The sequence below is a fragment of the Macaca fascicularis genome, chromosome 5, assembly GCF_037993035.2.
Source record: "Macaca fascicularis isolate 582-1 chromosome 5, T2T-MFA8v1.1".
Classification (NCBI taxonomy): Eukaryota; Metazoa; Chordata; class Mammalia; order Primates; family Cercopithecidae; genus Macaca; species Macaca fascicularis.
The window spans coordinates 118,611,834-118,630,547 of NC_088379.1; the positions used below are offsets into that span (position 1 = coordinate 118,611,834).

General features: G+C 36.6%; 1 protein-coding gene across 37 annotated transcripts in view; it reads left to right on the forward strand.

The window, feature by feature from the left end:
- ANK2 (ankyrin 2) overlaps positions 1-18,714 on the forward strand; it is a 571,823-nt gene that overhangs the window by 266,089 nt on the left and 287,020 nt on the right. The window lies entirely within an intron of this gene.

Consider the following 18,714-nt stretch of genomic DNA (forward strand, 5'->3'; position numbering starts at 1 on the left):
CCAGGTTAACCGTCTTCGATGCCCAGCAAGAATGGCTGGACATTTTCTTCCGATTAATACAGCTGGCTTCTGTTTAAATGAGTTAATCACTAATTCAACTGTCTTGATTCTAGTAGTATGACATTAGGAATCATTTAGTAATAAAGTAAGAAGCTTAATACTTAATGGAAAGAAAGATCCGTTTTTTTAATGCAAAAATTTTATTATCATTCCAGTTTCTGGGGAAAATTTTGCTGCCATGGCAAGTATTCTTAGCAGACTCTTGCCTTGTTCTCCTGCTTTGGGATCAGGGTGTTTAGATGATATACCATAGACAGGGATTTGAAATGTAAAGATTGAATATACAAAGCTATTTTTTTTAAGCTTTACTGAAATGCTTATATACACAGTCATTAGTATGGTGACGACATATTTTAAGTACTCAATAAATATTTGTTGGATAAATAATACATGAAAACGCGTATTCTTTTTTTTTTTGAGATAGAGTTTTACGCTTGTCACCTGAGCTGGAATGCAATGGTGCAATCTCAGCTCATTGCAACCTCTGCTGCCTGGGGTCAAGTGATTTTCCTGCCTCAGCCTCCAGAGTAGCTGGGATTGCAGGCGTGTACCACCACACCCAGCTAATTTTGTGTTTTTAGTAAAGATGTTTGATAGGCTGGTCTCGAACTCCTGACCTCAGGTATTCCACCCATCTCGGCCTCCCAAAGTGCTGGGATTACAGGCATGTGCCACTGCACCAGATCATGAAAACATGCATTCTTTTAATTAGTTCTGTTAATAAGATTTTACTGCATATAGGTAATACTACTTACCAAATTACATTTTTATCTTGGAACTGAATTTGCATGGTCTATATTTTGCATCTAAATATCCAGTAAGTGTGTACAATAACTCAAGCTTCATTTGGTATAAAAATGCCTTACTATTTCAAACTTGTTTTTTCCCCCTTTTTGTGGAGAGTGGGGTCTCACTATGTTGCCCAAGATAGTCTCAAACTCCTGGGCTCAAGCTATCTTCTTGCTTCTTCTTCCCTGAATTTTGGGATCATAGGTGTGAGCCACCTGACCCAGCCAAGCATGCCTTCTTACTTGTATAGAATCATATTTTCAAATTTTTTAGTGACTATACATTTTACTAATTTATTTAATAATTAATTTTATATGGCTAATGATGAGATGCATAATTACTAAAACTTAATGAAACATGTGTTTAGTTTCAATGCACAATTTTACCTTCCATTTCGTCAACTGGACTTTTGCAAAACCAATTCAGCTTCAATATTTGAAACACATGTGAGAGTATCCCTCTATTGTGGATAATAGCTTCACACTAGAATATTTTAAAAGTGAACAGAGAAAATGTGGCTCAAATAGTCTGACTAATTACTTAGCATCTTGTGAATTTTACAAAGGAAAATGCCTTCTAAAATGTGTTTGTATTTTCTTCTTTACATTTTATATATTTAGTGTTCATTTTTATATTTCCTGAAAGGAAATATGTAAATTTTGCTATAAAATCAAGCCATCTTTGTAAAAGTGATCCTGCTTAAAATTACAAAATCTGTCTGAGAGTCATTTATAAAGGTGTGAATGTATCTGGCAGCTTGGGCAAGCAGTCTGAGTTACTTCCTGATATATACATTTGGCCCTATCTGGAGAGGACTGTACATGTCTGTATAATTTCTTTTGTTGTTTTATTTTGAGAGACAGTGTCTCACTTCGTTGCCTATGCTGGAGTGCAGTGATGCAATCATAGCTCACTGTCACCTTGATCTGGGCTCAAGTGAGTCTTCTGCCTTAGCCTGCCTGAGTAGCTAGGACTATAGGTGCTCGCCACCATGCCTGGCTAATTTTTAAGGTTTTTTTTTTTTTTTTTTTTTTTTTTAAGAGATGGAGGGTCTTGCTATGTTGGTCTCAAACTCTTGGGCTCAAATACTCCTCCCACTTCACCCTTCCAAAGTGCTAGGATTACAGGCTTCAGCCACTGCACCTGGCTCTGTAATCTCTTAATTCCTCTTGAGTTAGATAGCAGAATTGGCTTGCATCTGGTCTTTATCTTCCTCCAGATGTAAAATCCAGGCCCATCACTGATGGGAATAAGGAGTGAGAGAGAGGGGTTACTATTTATTCCACTCAGTGTGTAATCTATTAAGCCCTCCGAGCCAATCAAAATCATGTGGGCATTTAAATTCAAAACCACAACATAGATGCGTTCATTTATAGGGACATTGTGCTTAGGCAACAAGAAATCTGAATCTCCTATTAAACTAGCCAACAGCAAGAATTTAAAATATTTTATTTTATATATCTGGTTATTTTGAATCAACTAATATAGATTTTTTTTTTTCTGAGAATGTCTTTCTAATAGATATTTAGTTTTTATACAAAGTTTAAGTGACATAAGAGTTATGGCTGATAGCTGCCATAACATAAGAAGTGTAAAATTTCATGGTTTAGCACAAAACATGCTTAAATTTTGTTCACATAAAGTCTAGTGGAATGATTGTGAGGTGAGGGGGTGAAGCTCTTGTATGTTTTATATGTGATTGCTCGGAGACTTAAGTTTATAAAGATGTGTTTAGAGATTCATCTTGATAGAGACTGCTTCTAACCATTGGCTTTTGAGATCTCGTTAGTAGTTGACATCCAGCTGGCCCACTGAGGGACTGAGAATGTGCAGGATGGTACAGGAGATTGTCACAGGCCAGGCCTGAAAGTGGTGTGTATCTCTTTTGCTTACATTCTGTTACATGTTCAAAGCAAATGCAAAAGGGGCAGGAAAATGAAGTCTTCCATGGAGTAGTCATTTTCCAAAAACAATGCTTCTCTGTGAAAAGGCAGCATGAATTTTTGGTGGACAGCTAGCTTCCTCTGCCATGGGAAGAGAGTGACTATGATTGCTGTATTCAAGCAACAACTGAAAATTGTCAGTGTAATGGTATTGAAAATAACGCTATTTTTAAAAACGGAAACGAAACACTATTAAATCCATAATTGAACACATTTAGGACTTCGCTTTAGAACTAGAGGAGATATTATAGCATCAAGTAGAGTCCCATTTAGATGATTAAGGATATATTTTGGATTTCTGAAATTAAAAATAGTTTTTCTCCTTTTTCCCTCTGGAAAGTAAAAAATAGTTTTTCCCAAGGGTAAAGGGGGAGAAACTATTTTTTACTTTTTAAGTAAAATGATTTTTTTTACTTTTTAAGTAAAGGTCTAAAATTCCCTTTTTCTGTAGTTGCTCAAATAAAACTGCTAAGCAAGATGATTTTCTTTGAAACACATTACCTTGTATTTAGTGATTATGATATAAACATTCTATGATGCTAAATTAAATTTCTGTAATTAAGAATAACAATATCCACATAGTATTTTACAAAGTACTTCCAAGTCCTTATGCCATTTTAGCCTCTCAATGAGCCTTTGCGAGAGACAGAACAGGTGTTCTTCGCCCCTTTTTGGACAAGGAATATGAGACTATCAGTGTTTAAATGACTAGTTTAAAATTCTTTGGGTTGCAAGGGTTATAATCCAAATAATCCAGGATTATTGTTAAGATTATAGTTCTCATTGTAATCCTGTAATGTTTTTTTCATTATCTGCAATGACTGGATCTATTTGGACACTAGAAAGGGCCATTTGTTTACATTTTTCAGGTTGTACAGTTTATAAAAATGCCCACAAATTCAGTTGATTTGAGAATCACCAAGGTGACTGAAGTAACGGATCAGCATTACTGGTTTATTCATTTTGCTGGTACAGACATATTTTGTGTATTGTCTTTTAAGTATTTATAGAGTAGAATTCCAAGAGTGGACAGATATTAAGACTTTTTCTTTCTTTCTTTTTTTTTTTTTTTTGAGATGGAGTCTAACTTTGTTGCCCAGGCTGGAGTGCAGTGGCGCAATCTTGGCTCACTGCAACCTCCACCTCCCGGTTCAAGCGATTCTCCTGCCCTATTCTCCTGGGACTACAGGCGTGTGCCACCACGCCTAGCTAGTTTTTTTTTGTATTTTTAGCAGAGACGGGGTTTCACGATGGTCTCGATATCCTGACCTCGTGATCCGCCTGCCTCGGCCTCCCAAAGTGCTGGGATTACAGGCGTGAGCCACCGCGCCCAGCAAGACTTTTTCTCTTAACCTACAAGGCATAAGCCATCAAAATTGTAGCTCCAATGTACTTTTAAATGAACCCAGAGCTTTTCTAACATATTTCTAAATGAACTCAGAGCTTTTTCTACTATTCTTCAAAAATAATTTAATGTAGTTAACTTTTTGCCTTTTTGTTCATTGCCTCTTTATTGAGTTTTTATTGCCGAGAACTGTGCGGTACAGAGATCAAAGACAAAGTCCCTTTTCTCAAGAGGACTGCAGTCCCATGAGGGGAGACAGAGTAAGCAGAGGCTTTGGATAGTCTGATAAAGGGAATGAAAGAAGGATATAGAGGAAACCCTACAAACCCAACAACTAGAGGCTAATGCAGCATTGGGTGGAGAGAGAATGGGGTGCTGTAAAAGGTCTTCTAGAGTGGGCAGTGCTTGAATCAACTCTGGAAGCATGAATGACAGTTCAAGTGAGCCTGCAGTACATATTTTTTTCAAAAAAGTAAAATACAAAGTGCAGTTACATTATTAATATGTGATTTGAAATTTTAAAATAATACTAAAGTATAATATCGACATCTGGGCTTTAGAAAAGGAATTTAAAGGACAGCTCAGTAGAGTGTCATAAACCTTCTTGAGAAAAAATCTGAATAGAAAATAGTTGCTCTTGTAGCATGTAATATGCCTGGATTAATAATTTAATAACTTGAATTTATTCTGTGCTGCTTCACTTATTGTGACTTACATATGTTTCTTTTTTTTTTTTTTTTTTTTTTTTGAGACGGAGTCTCGCTCTGTCGCCCAGGCTGGAGTGCAGTGGCGCAATCTCGGCTCACTGCAAGCTCCGCCTCCCAGGTTCACGCCATTCTCCTGCCTCAGCCTCCCGAGTAGCTGGGACTACAGGCGCCCGCCACTGCGCCCGGCTAATTTTTTCTATTTTTAGTAGAGACGGGGTTTCACCATGGTCTCGATCTCCTGACCTTGTGATCCGCCCGCCTCGGCCTCCCAAAGTGCTGGGATTACAGGTGTGAGCCACCGCGCCCGGCCAACATATGTTTCTTGATTCTTACCTTTCTCTTTGTCCCTTTTCTACCTCTGGCTATACAACTTTAGATCAGTCCCCATATCTGTTGTGATGCACTTATTATGTGTTTTTATTTCCACAGTTACTCAGGCTCAATCTCATTCCTTATGTCCAGTCTTCATGCTTCATAGATTTCTGTGGCACTTACATTTCTGTAGGTCTTTTTTACTTATTTAAAAAATTCCCAGTGTCAGTATTTATTGCCTACCTAGAAGTTACCTATGGTTGCCCATTTGGAATTTGTATTTTAAATACAAAACTAAAACCAGTCACTAGGGGTTTTAAGAAAACCTTTACGTAGTTTTCTTTTAACAGGAATAGATTCTTCTCTTCTGGAACACTTCATTAGCAGCTCTGCATGTATCTAGAAGGGAAAGGGAAAAGATGAAAAAAATAGAGGACCTAGCGTGACCACTTTTTAACTTCGAGTGCCCATAGCTGTAAGTTACTTTACTGACAAACTATAGAAACTATAAAAGATTTTTCCTTTTATATGACACAAAAGCTGGTCCAATGTTATATATTAACTGGTCATTAATCAGAAGAGTATAACAGAAATCATATATTTAATACAAATATTAAAATTGCCTCAGAACACATTTAGGAACCACTGCATCCTGTTAATGTAGACCCTGACTACACTTTGCCTGCCTTTTAAATGTAACTGTCTCAGACATTGATGAAAGGCACTCACATCTGCAAGCTTCCCCTTTTTTTGTTTTTTTTTGTACAATGAAACTCTTTATCATAAAATCAACAAAATTAAACATTTGAAAAGAGATTTGACTCCCATATTACTTTAACAAAATCCCATTTATGTTCAGTCTTTATTTATATTCAGAGATATTTTTATACAGTTGCAACACAACAAAAACATACGTCATTCATTTACTGACCACAGCTTAACTTAGTGCCTACTCTCTGGCAGGCCCTGTTCTAGGGCTGGAGACACTGCTGTGAATTAAACAAAGTCCCTGCCCTTGTGGCAACTATATTCTAGCAGAAGTGCGTGGGGCTAGACAATTAACACATAAGTCAACAGGTAGATAATGCCAAGTGGCAAAACAAACAAACAAACAAACAAAAACACGAAGAAAACTGAAACACAGAAAGGAACAGAGAATGATGGGGAGCTGTTCAAACTAGGGGAGTTAGGGAAGGCTCCTTCGAGCAGGGGATTTGACCGGAGTGAAGAGAAGGAGTTACTTCTGTTACTCTCAGTGTAAGCCCATTCTTGACAGAGAAACAGCAAGTATATAACGCCTGAGAAGGGAACTCGCTTGGCATGCTGGAGGAGGAGTAGGGAGACCAGTAAGTCTGGAGCACAGGGAGCAAGAAAGTGGTCAGAAATGAGGTCAGAGGTCAGCAGAGACCACGTGATAAGGACCACCGTGTATGGCAGGTATTATGTTGGGTGATAGGAATATAGACATGACCAAGACACTTTTTAACTTCAGGAAGCTTACATTCAAATATGCACATAGATTTATAAGCAAATAAGCAACAAACAAATTGTGTTAAGTGCCATTATAAAGAAAGGAGTGCAGTGCCGAGAGCAGTGTAACTAACTGCATCAGTGAGACAATGATGCCGAAATGGGATTTGAAGGATGAGTACAAGGTTTCCAGGAAAAGAAGAGAGGAAAGAGTATTTCAAACAGAGAGAGCAGCACATGGTAAAGTTGAGGAGTTGTGGAACATCCTGGCATGTTTTTAGTTTAGCAAAATGTTTAGTGCTGTTAAAAAAAGATGTATATTGGAAAGTCATGGGAGATGAGGGTGGAAAATAGGTTAGAACCAAATTATAAAGGTTCCAAGTTTAAAAATTTTCCAAACTTACCAATAAAGTATTCCAGACTGTTTTTCCTTTTTCATTTGTGTTATGTTATTCTATAGAAATTTAAAGTTCTTATCCATTATACTAAACTCATTGTTTCTCTCCTTTAAGCAGCAAATATTATTAACAAGCAATTAAAATATTAAACAAAGATGACGTATTCATTTCTTAAGTGGAGGTAAACAGAGAGAATTTTCAATGGCACTTTAATTTTTGGTCTTTGAGGAAAGAATCAAGACCTCGAAGTTATATTTATATTATTTAATAATTATTTACTTTTAAAAATGATAGGTTTCCTAGTTTCCTCACAGATCCTGACTTACTACAAGTTCTACAGTTATATATATAGTAACTTTTTAAGGCACTATTTCTTGCTCATGTAATATTATTTTTCAGGAGATTTAATGTATTTTGAAAGGCTGTTATTACTGTTTAAAATTTATTCACTTCATTGTCTTGCAACTAGGCTGAAAAGTTTTAGAACTGAATTATAAATAAATTCTAGATTCTGAGCCTAAGTTTTCCCAATGTATTATTTTAACCTCTGAACCTCAAAAGATTTCATTTCAGACTGATTTTATTGTTTCTGTTTTTGAAAATTGAAGTGTTTCCAGAATTCCTAGAACAGCCTGGTATTTGTTTTTGTAAGAAATCATAAACAATCCATAAGTGTTATTCACTGGATAGATTTAAGGCTGATAAATTGCTGTGTCCCTTGATGCTCCTCATTAGAATCAGAAGTACCATGGTGAAATAATGTTATGGGAACCTCAGGCTCTGGGGTTTTACAGAGGAGCAGGCAGTGCCCTGAGGGACAGCTTTGGGTCACTGGGAGTTTTCACAGGTGCCTTCCTGGCTATGCTGAGGTCCTTTTGTTAGTGACTGGCAATAGTCACGGTTCATTTAGGAATGGGCAAGGCGACAAGCTGGGGAGGTTTTAGTGTTTTAGAATATACGTGTCTATGCAAACAAAACATGAGCATCATCTTTGATTTTGAAACATAACTTTAAAGTGGAAGTGTTTACCTATATAAAGTGAATATTTCCAGAGCGCTCCATTACCAACAATTGGCCTCACATGTCTAAAAACTTGACTGTAGTCTTATTTTAATGGGGTTTTTGTAACAAAGCTTGAAAACCTGAGAATATTAATTTTATTATTTATTTTTTTTTTTACAAAATGTTGTTTAGAAAAATGACATTTTATGTCTCTACAAGACAGTGAAACAGAAATCAAATGACTGGAAAGGAACTGGAAAGGAAATTAACATTTATTCATAGATGGGCCTTTATATATGAATTCATCTAACTGTCACAATTGTTGCACAGACATGAGTAGAACCACATTTTTACAGATGAGTAAACTGAGGCTCAGAGAAGTTGAATGACAGGTCTGTGAATTGGAATCCAGATCTTTCTGGCTCCAGTGTCCCTTTTCACACTGCTTCTCCCTATCATGAGTCCCAGCTCTATTTAACCATGTCATTTGATATTTTTGAGCCGTAGTTCTGCTCTAGTTAATTATCACAACAAAACAAACCACCCCAACACTTAATGGTTTAAAACCAACAATTTAAATTCTCTCATACTCCAGTGCGCTCAACTGGCTTTCTTACCTGGTGGTCTCAGGGAAGTATTCCAAAAAAGTGAAATGGAAGCTGCGAGATCTCTTAGGACTTCTAGCCTCTAGAAGTCATAGTGCCACTTCACCACATTCTATTAGTCTCAGAAAGTCACAAGGCCAGCCCAGATTCAATGGTGGAAAATAGATTCTACCTCTTGATGGGAGGAACTGTAAACATTTCATGACCATATGTCATCAGTCACTATTCTTTTCTATCTTTAATTTTTAACACATTGTGTTATGTTGTATTATTACCAAAGCACTGAAGAATGTTAGCAAGTGAAACTTTAGATTCTTTGTCTCTAAAATGTGCCTCCTAATTTTGTTCTGCTTTACCATTGTGAAGAAGATATTTGAAAGGAGATAACAAGCATGAAGACGCTTTGAAAACCTCTAAATAGAGCCCTTTATAATCTAAGATGTTACTATGATTTATGGAAGATGCTAGTATTTATTGTAGAAATGAGCTTTTCATCAATTAAAAAAGCAGATGAAGGTCGGGTGCGGTGGCTCATGCCTGTAATCCCAGCACTTTGGGAGGCTGAGGCGGGTGGATCACCTGAGGTTAGAAGTTTGAGACTAGCCTGACCAACATGGAGAAACCCCGTTTCTACTAAAAATGCAAAATTGGCTGTGTGTGGTGGCACATGCCACCATCCCAGCTACTCGGGAGGCTGAGGCAGGAGAATCGCTTGAACCCGGGAGGTGGAAGTTGCGGTGAGCCAAGATCGCACCACTGCACTCCAGCCTAGGCAATAAGAGTGAAAATCTGGGCCGGGCGCGGTGGCTCAAGCCTGTAATCCCAGCACTTTGGGAGGCCGAGACCGGTGGATCACGAGGTCAGGAGATCGAGACCATCCTGGTGAACACAGTGAAACCCCGTCTCTACTAAAACTACAAAAAAAACTAGCCGGGCGAGGTGGCGGGCGCCTGTAGTCCCAGCTACTCGGGAGGCTGAGGCAGGAGAATGGCGTGAACCCGGGAGGCGGAGCTTGCAGTGAGCTGAGATCAGGCCACTGCACTCCAGCCTGGGCGACAGAGCGAGACTCCGTCTCAAAAAAAAAAAAAAAAAAGAGTGAAAATCTGTCTCAGAAAAAAAAAAATAATAATAAAATATGAAAAACATATATGAAACAACCTCTTGTTCATAGGGCATATGATTTTTTCTTCTAGACTTACAGAAGCACTAATGGTTTTCTGAAATGTAATAATATGTAGTTTTTTTTTTATTAAGTGTTTTGTTGTTGTTTGTGTGTGTAAAATCAAACAGTGAGTAAAAGTTGAACGGAGTGGCTGGGCGCGGTGGCTGAAGCCTGTAATCCCAGCACTTTGGGAGGCCGAGACGGGCGGATCACGAGGTCAGGAGATCGAGACCATCCTGGCTAACCCGGTGAAACCCCGTCTCTACTAAAAAATACAAAAAACTAGCCGGGCGAAGTGGCGGGCGCCTGTGGTCCCAGCTACTCGGGAGGCTGAGGCAGGAGAATGGCGTAAACCCGGGAGGCGGAGCTTGCAGTGAGCTGAGATCCGGCCACTGCACTCCAGCCTGGGCGACAGAGCCAGACTCAGTCTCAAAAAAAAAAAAAAAAAAAAAAAAGTTGAACGGAATCAGTTTTCCGTTCTTTGCACAGTTAATAGTATTAGAGCCAGATGTCCTCATACAAGGAAGTCTGTGGGATCATATCTTGGGAATAGAATGGTTTTCACTAATGCAGAAATTCCTAACTCAAAAGACTTTCCCAAAGAGTGAGATTCCTCAGTTAAATCTCTTTCTAAGAATCTTTCTAACTTTGAATATAGATTTCATAAAAATCTCAAATTATTGATAAGCTGTAATTTCATGAAATAAAGTATTACTCTCAACTCCTTACTTTTCTAAAATCTAATTTTTTTTTGCATCTCAAAATATTATTACAGTTTGCTAAAATGAGTTTTAAAATGGAAAACCTACAGAGTGGTATGAAACAGATATCCTCCTGATGACTTCTTTTTTTAAGGGATGGGTGGGTGCGATGTTAGAACTTTACTTAGGAAGAGGTTCTTGAAAATTAACCCTGAACTATCTGTTCTTAAATGGCCCAAGTAACTGACATTATAAAGCTTAAAAGCTTTGAGTTTGGTCATTTTTTGGAGTTGTTTTTATATATACATATTTATTTAAATTGCATTCTCTACCATGAAATCTGGGGATTAGAAAATACTTAGACCAAGCCACAGGCATACTCGTTTATCTCACATTATGTTTTAAAAATTGACTTAGTTGCCAATATTTTAATCAGAAGATTTTATATAAAAGTCTTAAATTCTAGCTTCATGATAAAAGTCAGAACTAATAATATTGGGCCAGCATTCCCACTCTAATATAATGTTTTGAAGCTAAATAGAAGTTACTCTCATTAGACGGGGCACATACAACCTGGTTACCATTATTTCCACTTTCCATACTTTTATAATCTGCCTGGTTGTCCTAGGTATTTGGGTTTGAGACAATGACAGAATTGTGGCTGAAAGATTCAAACATGCCTCTGACGTTTGATAAACAAAGACAATTTGAGGGCTACTTCTGGGCATATCACTGGTACATCAGTGACAAAGAATTGAGACCCTCAGATGGATGGGTGCAAAGAGAAATGATGAACTTAAGAATTCCATCTGCCACCTGATCAAGCTCTGAATATCTGTGGTACAGATTCTGCCCATCTTTGAACCATATCATAAAACCTGATTTTGGCAGTAATACTTCAGCACAGATTGCACCTGCTGCTTTAAAAATACTGCTTATCAGTCATTTTTAGCATCATATTGATATCAAGGCCAACACAGCCTAAAATTTTGACTTTCCTCAATGCTCCTGAAAGCTACAAAGAAAGAAGGACAATAATTATAATCCCAAATTACCCTGAATTCTGAACTCAGGAATTTAGACAAACTAACTAAATAGTAGACCTTTCTTTTGATCAAATTTTGGATTGGCACACTCTTTAAGAGATGTGATATTTGATCTGTATTTTTGTTAAAAATCTTGTGAATTCTGCGGTGTTTATCATTATTAAATTTTTTCCAGAGTAGTTTTCATTGTCCTACCAATTAGAAATTTTAATGTTGATTAAAAGGCAAAACTGTCCAAATGTCTGCAGTTCTACTTTCTAAAACAGAGAAAAGAAATGGATCAACACTACAGAAAATTATCAAAATTAGCCTTTAATAACAGTAGCTAACATTATGCAGTGCTTATTATGTGCCATTCCTTTGAGATAGATAGCTCCACTTTTAGATGAGAAAATTGAGGCATGGAAAGGGGATTACATTTGTCTGAATTTGCAGATCATGAGGATTTGTTTCTAGGAATTTGTTTAAAGATTATACAATGCTTTGTGATGGTTATAGTCTTGTTTTATAGATTAAGTGCTTTTAATCTCTTGGCTCCACCTCTCTGAGTTTGCGCGCTGTCAGACACACGTCACAGCCACCACTGAATTTCACAAAGATCTTCTTTTCGGACATTGTAAGAATGTGCAGGAGTCCAACGTTTTTTGGGCGTTGGGACATTCTGCATGAAACTTAAGGATTTATAGTCATATGTGTTGTAATAACAGACAAAACCAAAATCATTAATATGAAGATTGGCAGAAACTGTGAATTTTCCTTATAAAACAAAATCATATATTTCCACTTTCAATGTCATTTTTTTCTCTTCTGAGATTGTTTGAATACAGCCAGTGTGTGTTCTTAAATTTATTTTTTAAATGTGGTAATGCACAAAGATGAAAATTAAGGTGAGACTATTTGGATTTTTTTTAGAACGGCATCTGGCTACAGAATTGCAATCTGTACACTACACAATGTAACAAACATACATTACAGCACTTAATATAGTTCAGGCTTGCCTTTGCTTCTGACTTCAAGGACTGAACCATATAAACACAAGGCCGATGAACTAGTGAGAAGTCAATTGGTGTATAGGCAGAAATAATGATAGAAGTCCTTGTTAATTAAAGTGTCCATGGACCAGCAGCATGGGCATCACCCAGGAGCTTGTAAAAAGCAGACTCTCAGACCTCAGCTTCGACCTATGGAAGCAGAATTTGTATTTACATCAACAGATTACTCCTATGCACACTAATGTGTGAGAAGCATTGGGTTAGAGAGATTGGATTCTGCCAGTCTCTGGCAATTAGCTATTCCTTTTTGAATAAGTCATTCACTATGCTCTCTGTATTTTAGTTTCCTCCATTTCTTGCTACTTACTACATGTTGATTTCGAGCAACTTAATTCTGTAATCTTCATTTAGTTGCCTATAAAATAGGGATATTAAAAATACCTACCTCAGATTATTATAAAGATTAAATGAGGTAATGAGTATAAAGTATATAGAATATTGTCCATGTATAATATGTGATTAATATGTGCTTGTGATGGTTCTTTTAGTTATTTCTCTGGTGTGCTATATAATCTTATTGATTGCATGACAAGTGGAATTAGAAATTTCTTTCAAAATCTCCTACACAGATATATAAATATGCTTTTAAAAATTGAAAAATTAGAAGGAGATAAATTTTCCAAGGGTTAAAGAGCCTAGTGGAAAAAACACTGGAATGGGAATTAGATAGACTAAACTCTAGTCCCAATTATTTTGACCTTGAGTCTGACATTTAACTTTTTGATTTCATGGATATTATATAAGAATATAAAATGCCTTAACATGCTTATAGTGCAGTTTTATAGATTTATAGAACTGGCAGTAACCAATTATTATACATACGTTATCTTAATCTATGAGAATTCGTGACAGGGTGTTCAGGTGACTGCTGTTCTGTGACATTATATTGAGTACTTGTAGAAGTTTCAGTAAATCCTTCGGATTATTAAATTACTGTTTAAGCCACAAACAGATGTCCTGATTTCATATATCTAATCCCAAATCTATTATTTGTATAAGAAGTAATTTGTTTTTTGTGTATTTATTTTTATTTTATTTATTTATTTTTTTGAGATGGAGCCTTGCTGTATCACCCAGGCTGGAGTGCAGTGGTGCAATCTCGGCTCACTGCAAACCCTGCCTCCCAGGTGATTCTCCTGCCTCAGCCTCCAGGCATCCACCAACCAGCTAATTTTTTGGTATTTTTAGTAGAGATAGAGTTTTACCATGTTGCTCAGGCTGATCTCGAACTCCTGACCTCAAGTGATCGGCCCACCATGGCCTTCCAAAGTGTTGGAATTACAGGTGTGAGCCACCACGCCCGGCTAATTTGCTTTTTGAAACTCTGTTTATTATGTAATAATGCCAACACATTTATTAAAGCTTCAAATAAAAGTCGGCTGTCCTCTCCTCTTTATATCACATGTTTGTCTAGGTGATATATTAGCTCACTGCCCGGATCATTGCAGGCACACAGCAAACCTTCACCAAATAAGACCGTAACTTTGCCCTTGTTTTCTGCTCTCCATTAAATAATTCACCAGAATTTGTTGCTTCCCTTTTATGTTAGTAGAGTTTGTACCACAATATCAACTCTATGATAACCAAGAACTTTGAGTTTGGAGCTCATCGTAACTCTTCTTTGCTTGAAAATCTGTCCCAAATTCGTAATTAACTTGGCCAGTGTTTATATTGGACTAGACTGTGAACCTTGTATAAATGAATAGACCTTCTTGGACCTTCCTTAATCTGTTGCTTTTGTTTCTCTTTTTCAATTATTAATGATAAATCTTCTCAGTGAACATGCAGCCAACACATTGAGTAAATATTTCAACTGAGTTGATGTGAATGCAGATTAAATTAGGCAATTTTTCTGCTTATTTTAATATGTCTGTAAATCATATCCCATTGAAGTGCTTTGTGATTTTTTTTAAAAAAAGATAAAGTGATTTCTTAAAAACTGGGGAGTGCTGTTATGCTTAAGCATCAGATTCATAAATAAAGACATTTCTTATCAACCTATCTCTGAGACAAAGACGTTAGCCATTAGAAAAGAGACATTCTCAAAGGAGCCATGTTCTTATATACAAATTTTGATACTTATCTGAAGGGGATATTTGATTATGGATTCAAAACAATTATATCCAGCACTAAGAGAACCAGAAGGAATTTATGTGATGGAAAAGAGGGTGCAGCACGTGTGTGTGTGTGCGTGTGCGTGTGCTCGTGCATGTATAAACACTGAAACTGCAGTGGATTACAGTTATCTTCTTGTTAGCAGCTTTTAAAAGATGTAATTGACATAGATATTTAGTGTACATATTTAGTGTAGTGTACAATTTGATAAATTCTGACTTATGTATAAAGCCATCACTGCAATCAAGATAAAAACACATTTAGTTACTAAACATATTTAGTTTTCGGAATGTCAGAACCATATTTCATCACCAGCAAAAATTTTACTTTATGTTGCATTTTAAAAATTAAGTTAGATTTGTGTATATTCATTTGTGTTTAGTCACAAAGCATTGTTTTGGTAACTAGTTCATGGTTTTTGTCTTGTTTTTTAAAAAATTTAGGGTGTGGCTAGAATGCATGCTGTAGCATGACTGGCCTCCAGTGGTGTCTTTGAAGAATAGCATCACTGGGAAAGTCAAAGCAACAGGTGAAATTTAAAAGATAAGCGTAATTTACACATCAGCTAAGATCCTGTGGCACACTCTAATTGGCAGGGGCTTGTGAAATAGAACATTAGGTCTTCAAAAATGGAAGGTAAGAATCACCCTCTTCCAATATTGGGATTCCTCAGTGGCAAGAAGGGCTCTGATGCTGAGTGATACTTGAATGCAGTTATTACTCAGGAATTTTTCACGGAGGAAGCATTAAGGTTTATATTGATTTTCTTTCTCTAGGAGAAGAGACTTTTTTTAGGCTGTATTTTTTTTCTACTGTGTTGATGCTTCAAAATATATCTTTATTATATTACCTTTTTTCCTTTCGTGCCTTTTTCTTCTTACAGCTTTTAATTTTGGTTTTATACTCCAAGAACTCGAAAACTGTACCTATATGAGTAAAACTTAATGCACATAAAATGCATTTTTGATTTGGAACCATTTTAATGATGAATTTAGGTGCCTGAGAGTTTGCCTGTGATTTGTATCAGCACAAAGATAGGAAGTGTTTAGATCTTGAACTGCTATGTTCTGGCATGTCCTATCTCTTTATTCTTTCTTTCTATTATTCTATTGTTATCCCCAGTAGAGGAAATGTAGAATCACAAATTGGATTATGAGGACTCGGGAGAATCTAGGTTAGAATAAGTGAAACAGATTTATACCTTTCTGTTTATAAGTATAATAATAATTCTTTTATAAAAATGGAATTCTTTATCATATGAAAAGGAGAACTAGTTTCTCGTGTAAATACATTACTACTCTACATCTGGATGTCCATGCATGCTCATGTTATGTCTTCTTACAGTTTTTGTCAATGTGTGTTTGTAGTAGTTAACTGCAGGCTCTCATCTGTGCTAATGAGTCTGGTGAACCACTTCATTGGCTGCCATGTGGAATTTGAGCACCTCTTTCCTTTTACTCCATGTCTCTCTGCTGTATCACCAGGCTCCACTGGGGTACAAAGGTGCATATGGTCTGATTAGAACTTTTCTTCCCTATGGTGCTCTGATGAGGGGCTGCCAAAGTAGTGTAGCTGTGCTCCAGCGTCTTACGAAGTTCATCCTGATTATTCCTATAGGGTTCAAATATGAGGAGCACTCAGAAGCTGACCAGGAGTTCAGTGCCTGTGACAACAGCCAGTCTTTGGTATTTTATGAAGGACACCTTGTCACTGCATGGGTCTCCTTATGAATTGCTCCTTCTTCCGTTTGAATGAGCTGTTTAAAAAAGTCTCCCAGTCTCCTCATCAATCAGGATTAATTGATTTGTTAAATAACTGAATAATCACTGGAACCAATGAAGCCCCAAAATCACAGTGACTTAAATAAGATAGTAGTTCATTTCTCTCCCACATAAAATAAATCCAGACATCGCTAACCTGGGGCTGGTAAGGTATTCCATGGGCTCAGGAATCCAGTGGCCTTCTATCTTGCTTCTCTGCCATCCTTATCCTGAGGCTTCCACCTCACAGCCTGAGCTGATGGCTCAAGCTCTAACCATTATGTCCAGCATAATCACAAAAAATGGGTAGGAGTATTTATGCTTTATCTTTAAGGGCACTTCCAAAGCAGCAAATAACCCTTTTAAAAAAAATTCTATTGATCATCACATAGTTACATGACCATATTTTGCTTTGGATGAGACTAGGAAATGTAGGCTTCAGGAGCACATATGCAGCCATGTGTCCAACTATTACTATTATTATTATTGTTGTTATCATTATTATTTTATCAAAGCAAGAAGGGAGACCATCTATTGAAGAATAAGCCTTCAATGCTGTATGTAGAAACATAGAAAAAAAAACAGTAAGTCAATTTTGCCACAATACTCATGCAAATAGGTCTCTGGAAGACTCATGCTACCAGTCCACCCAATTTTTCTATGTCTGGGCTTAAATTCAAGCTAAGACCTGACTAAACCTACCCCATTACATGTTGCTTCATTGTAAAGTACCATATGCCTTGGGCAAAAGCAATATTAGTTGCTTCCAAAGCCATCAAGGGCTATTTTATTTGGACCTTTCTATGGCAAATATTATCACTCCTTCAGCTCCAGATTTGGGCTAGGATGTCTGTCATTTACAGAGTTGTCCAGTGTCACTTTTCCTTTTTTATATCATTGAATTTTCTTAAAGTGAGTCACTCATACTCTCTCTTTCGTATGCTGGAATAGTCTATGCGATGTGACCTTTGCACCAGTTGTGCCAGATAGTGTGCTTTGATGACAGGTATTCACTCCCCTAAATTATTCCCACAAAAAGATGTAGCTGATTTTTTTTTTTCCTGATAGATCTCTGTGCTGGGGTTAAGTTAATAGAATGCATGCAAATTGGTTATGATTGTCTTCAGGTCACTTAGCAACATAATTCCTTTTTTCTGAGTGAGTCCTAGTTTATACTCTGTATGGCAGATTTGACTGCTTTGAGCTATTGTGTAAGAGTGGTAGACTCTGGTATGCAAATTGCACCCAATTTATACAGCTTGCAAGTGTGTTTTCTTATCAAAGATTACTCTATTTCCTAAACCAAAGGGAAAATAAATTAGGATGGACTAGTGTTAGATAAAAAGCTACTGCTTTTGGTACATGTTCATTTCAGGAAGCACTGTATAAATGAAAACTTTCCAATTTTTGCCCAGGACTGACTCTGTTTGAAGGACTATTAATTTTAGATACAATCAAGAGAAATTATAGGCCCAGACTTAGGGAAATCAGAATACTGCAAATATTTAAGCTCTGTTAATTATTTTAGCTCTTACAAAGCTAACTTTGAAATTTGAGTTAGCCATTAGCTCAAAGTAAAAACCTAAAATAGCTATAGATATTTTCCTCTTGTGTATATGTGTGTGTGTATATATATACACACACACACGCACACATACACACATATATATGTCTATATATACACACACAAATCATACATGTGCATGTGTGTATATATGATGAATAAAATCTAACATATCTTAGTGGTTTATAAGTGCTATTTACATAATGTTGGACAAGGCAAGTTTCAGAGTTTCCACTTTCTTTTTATATTTGCCTACTGAGTGAAATTTATAGCATTGAATGAATTTTTTGGAAAAGAAGAAAGATTAAAAATCCATCATTCTAAGCTTTTATCTTAGAAAACTAGAGAAGAAAAAGAACTATGTAAACCTAAAGCAAACAGAAGAAAAGAAGTAAGAATTACAGCAGATATCAATGAAATTGAAAACAAAACAATAGAGTAAAATAAATGAAACCAAAAGCTGATTCTTTGAAAAGATATATAAAGTTGATAAAATTTTAGCCAAACTAACAAAGAAAAGAAGAAAGAAAACACAAATTACTAATATCAGAAATCAAAAAGGGATAGATCATCACTGTTCATTCCATGGATATTAAAAGAGCAATAAATAAATATTATGCACAACAACTAGATGAAATGGACTAATACCTTGAAACGTACAATCTACCAAAACCTATACAAAA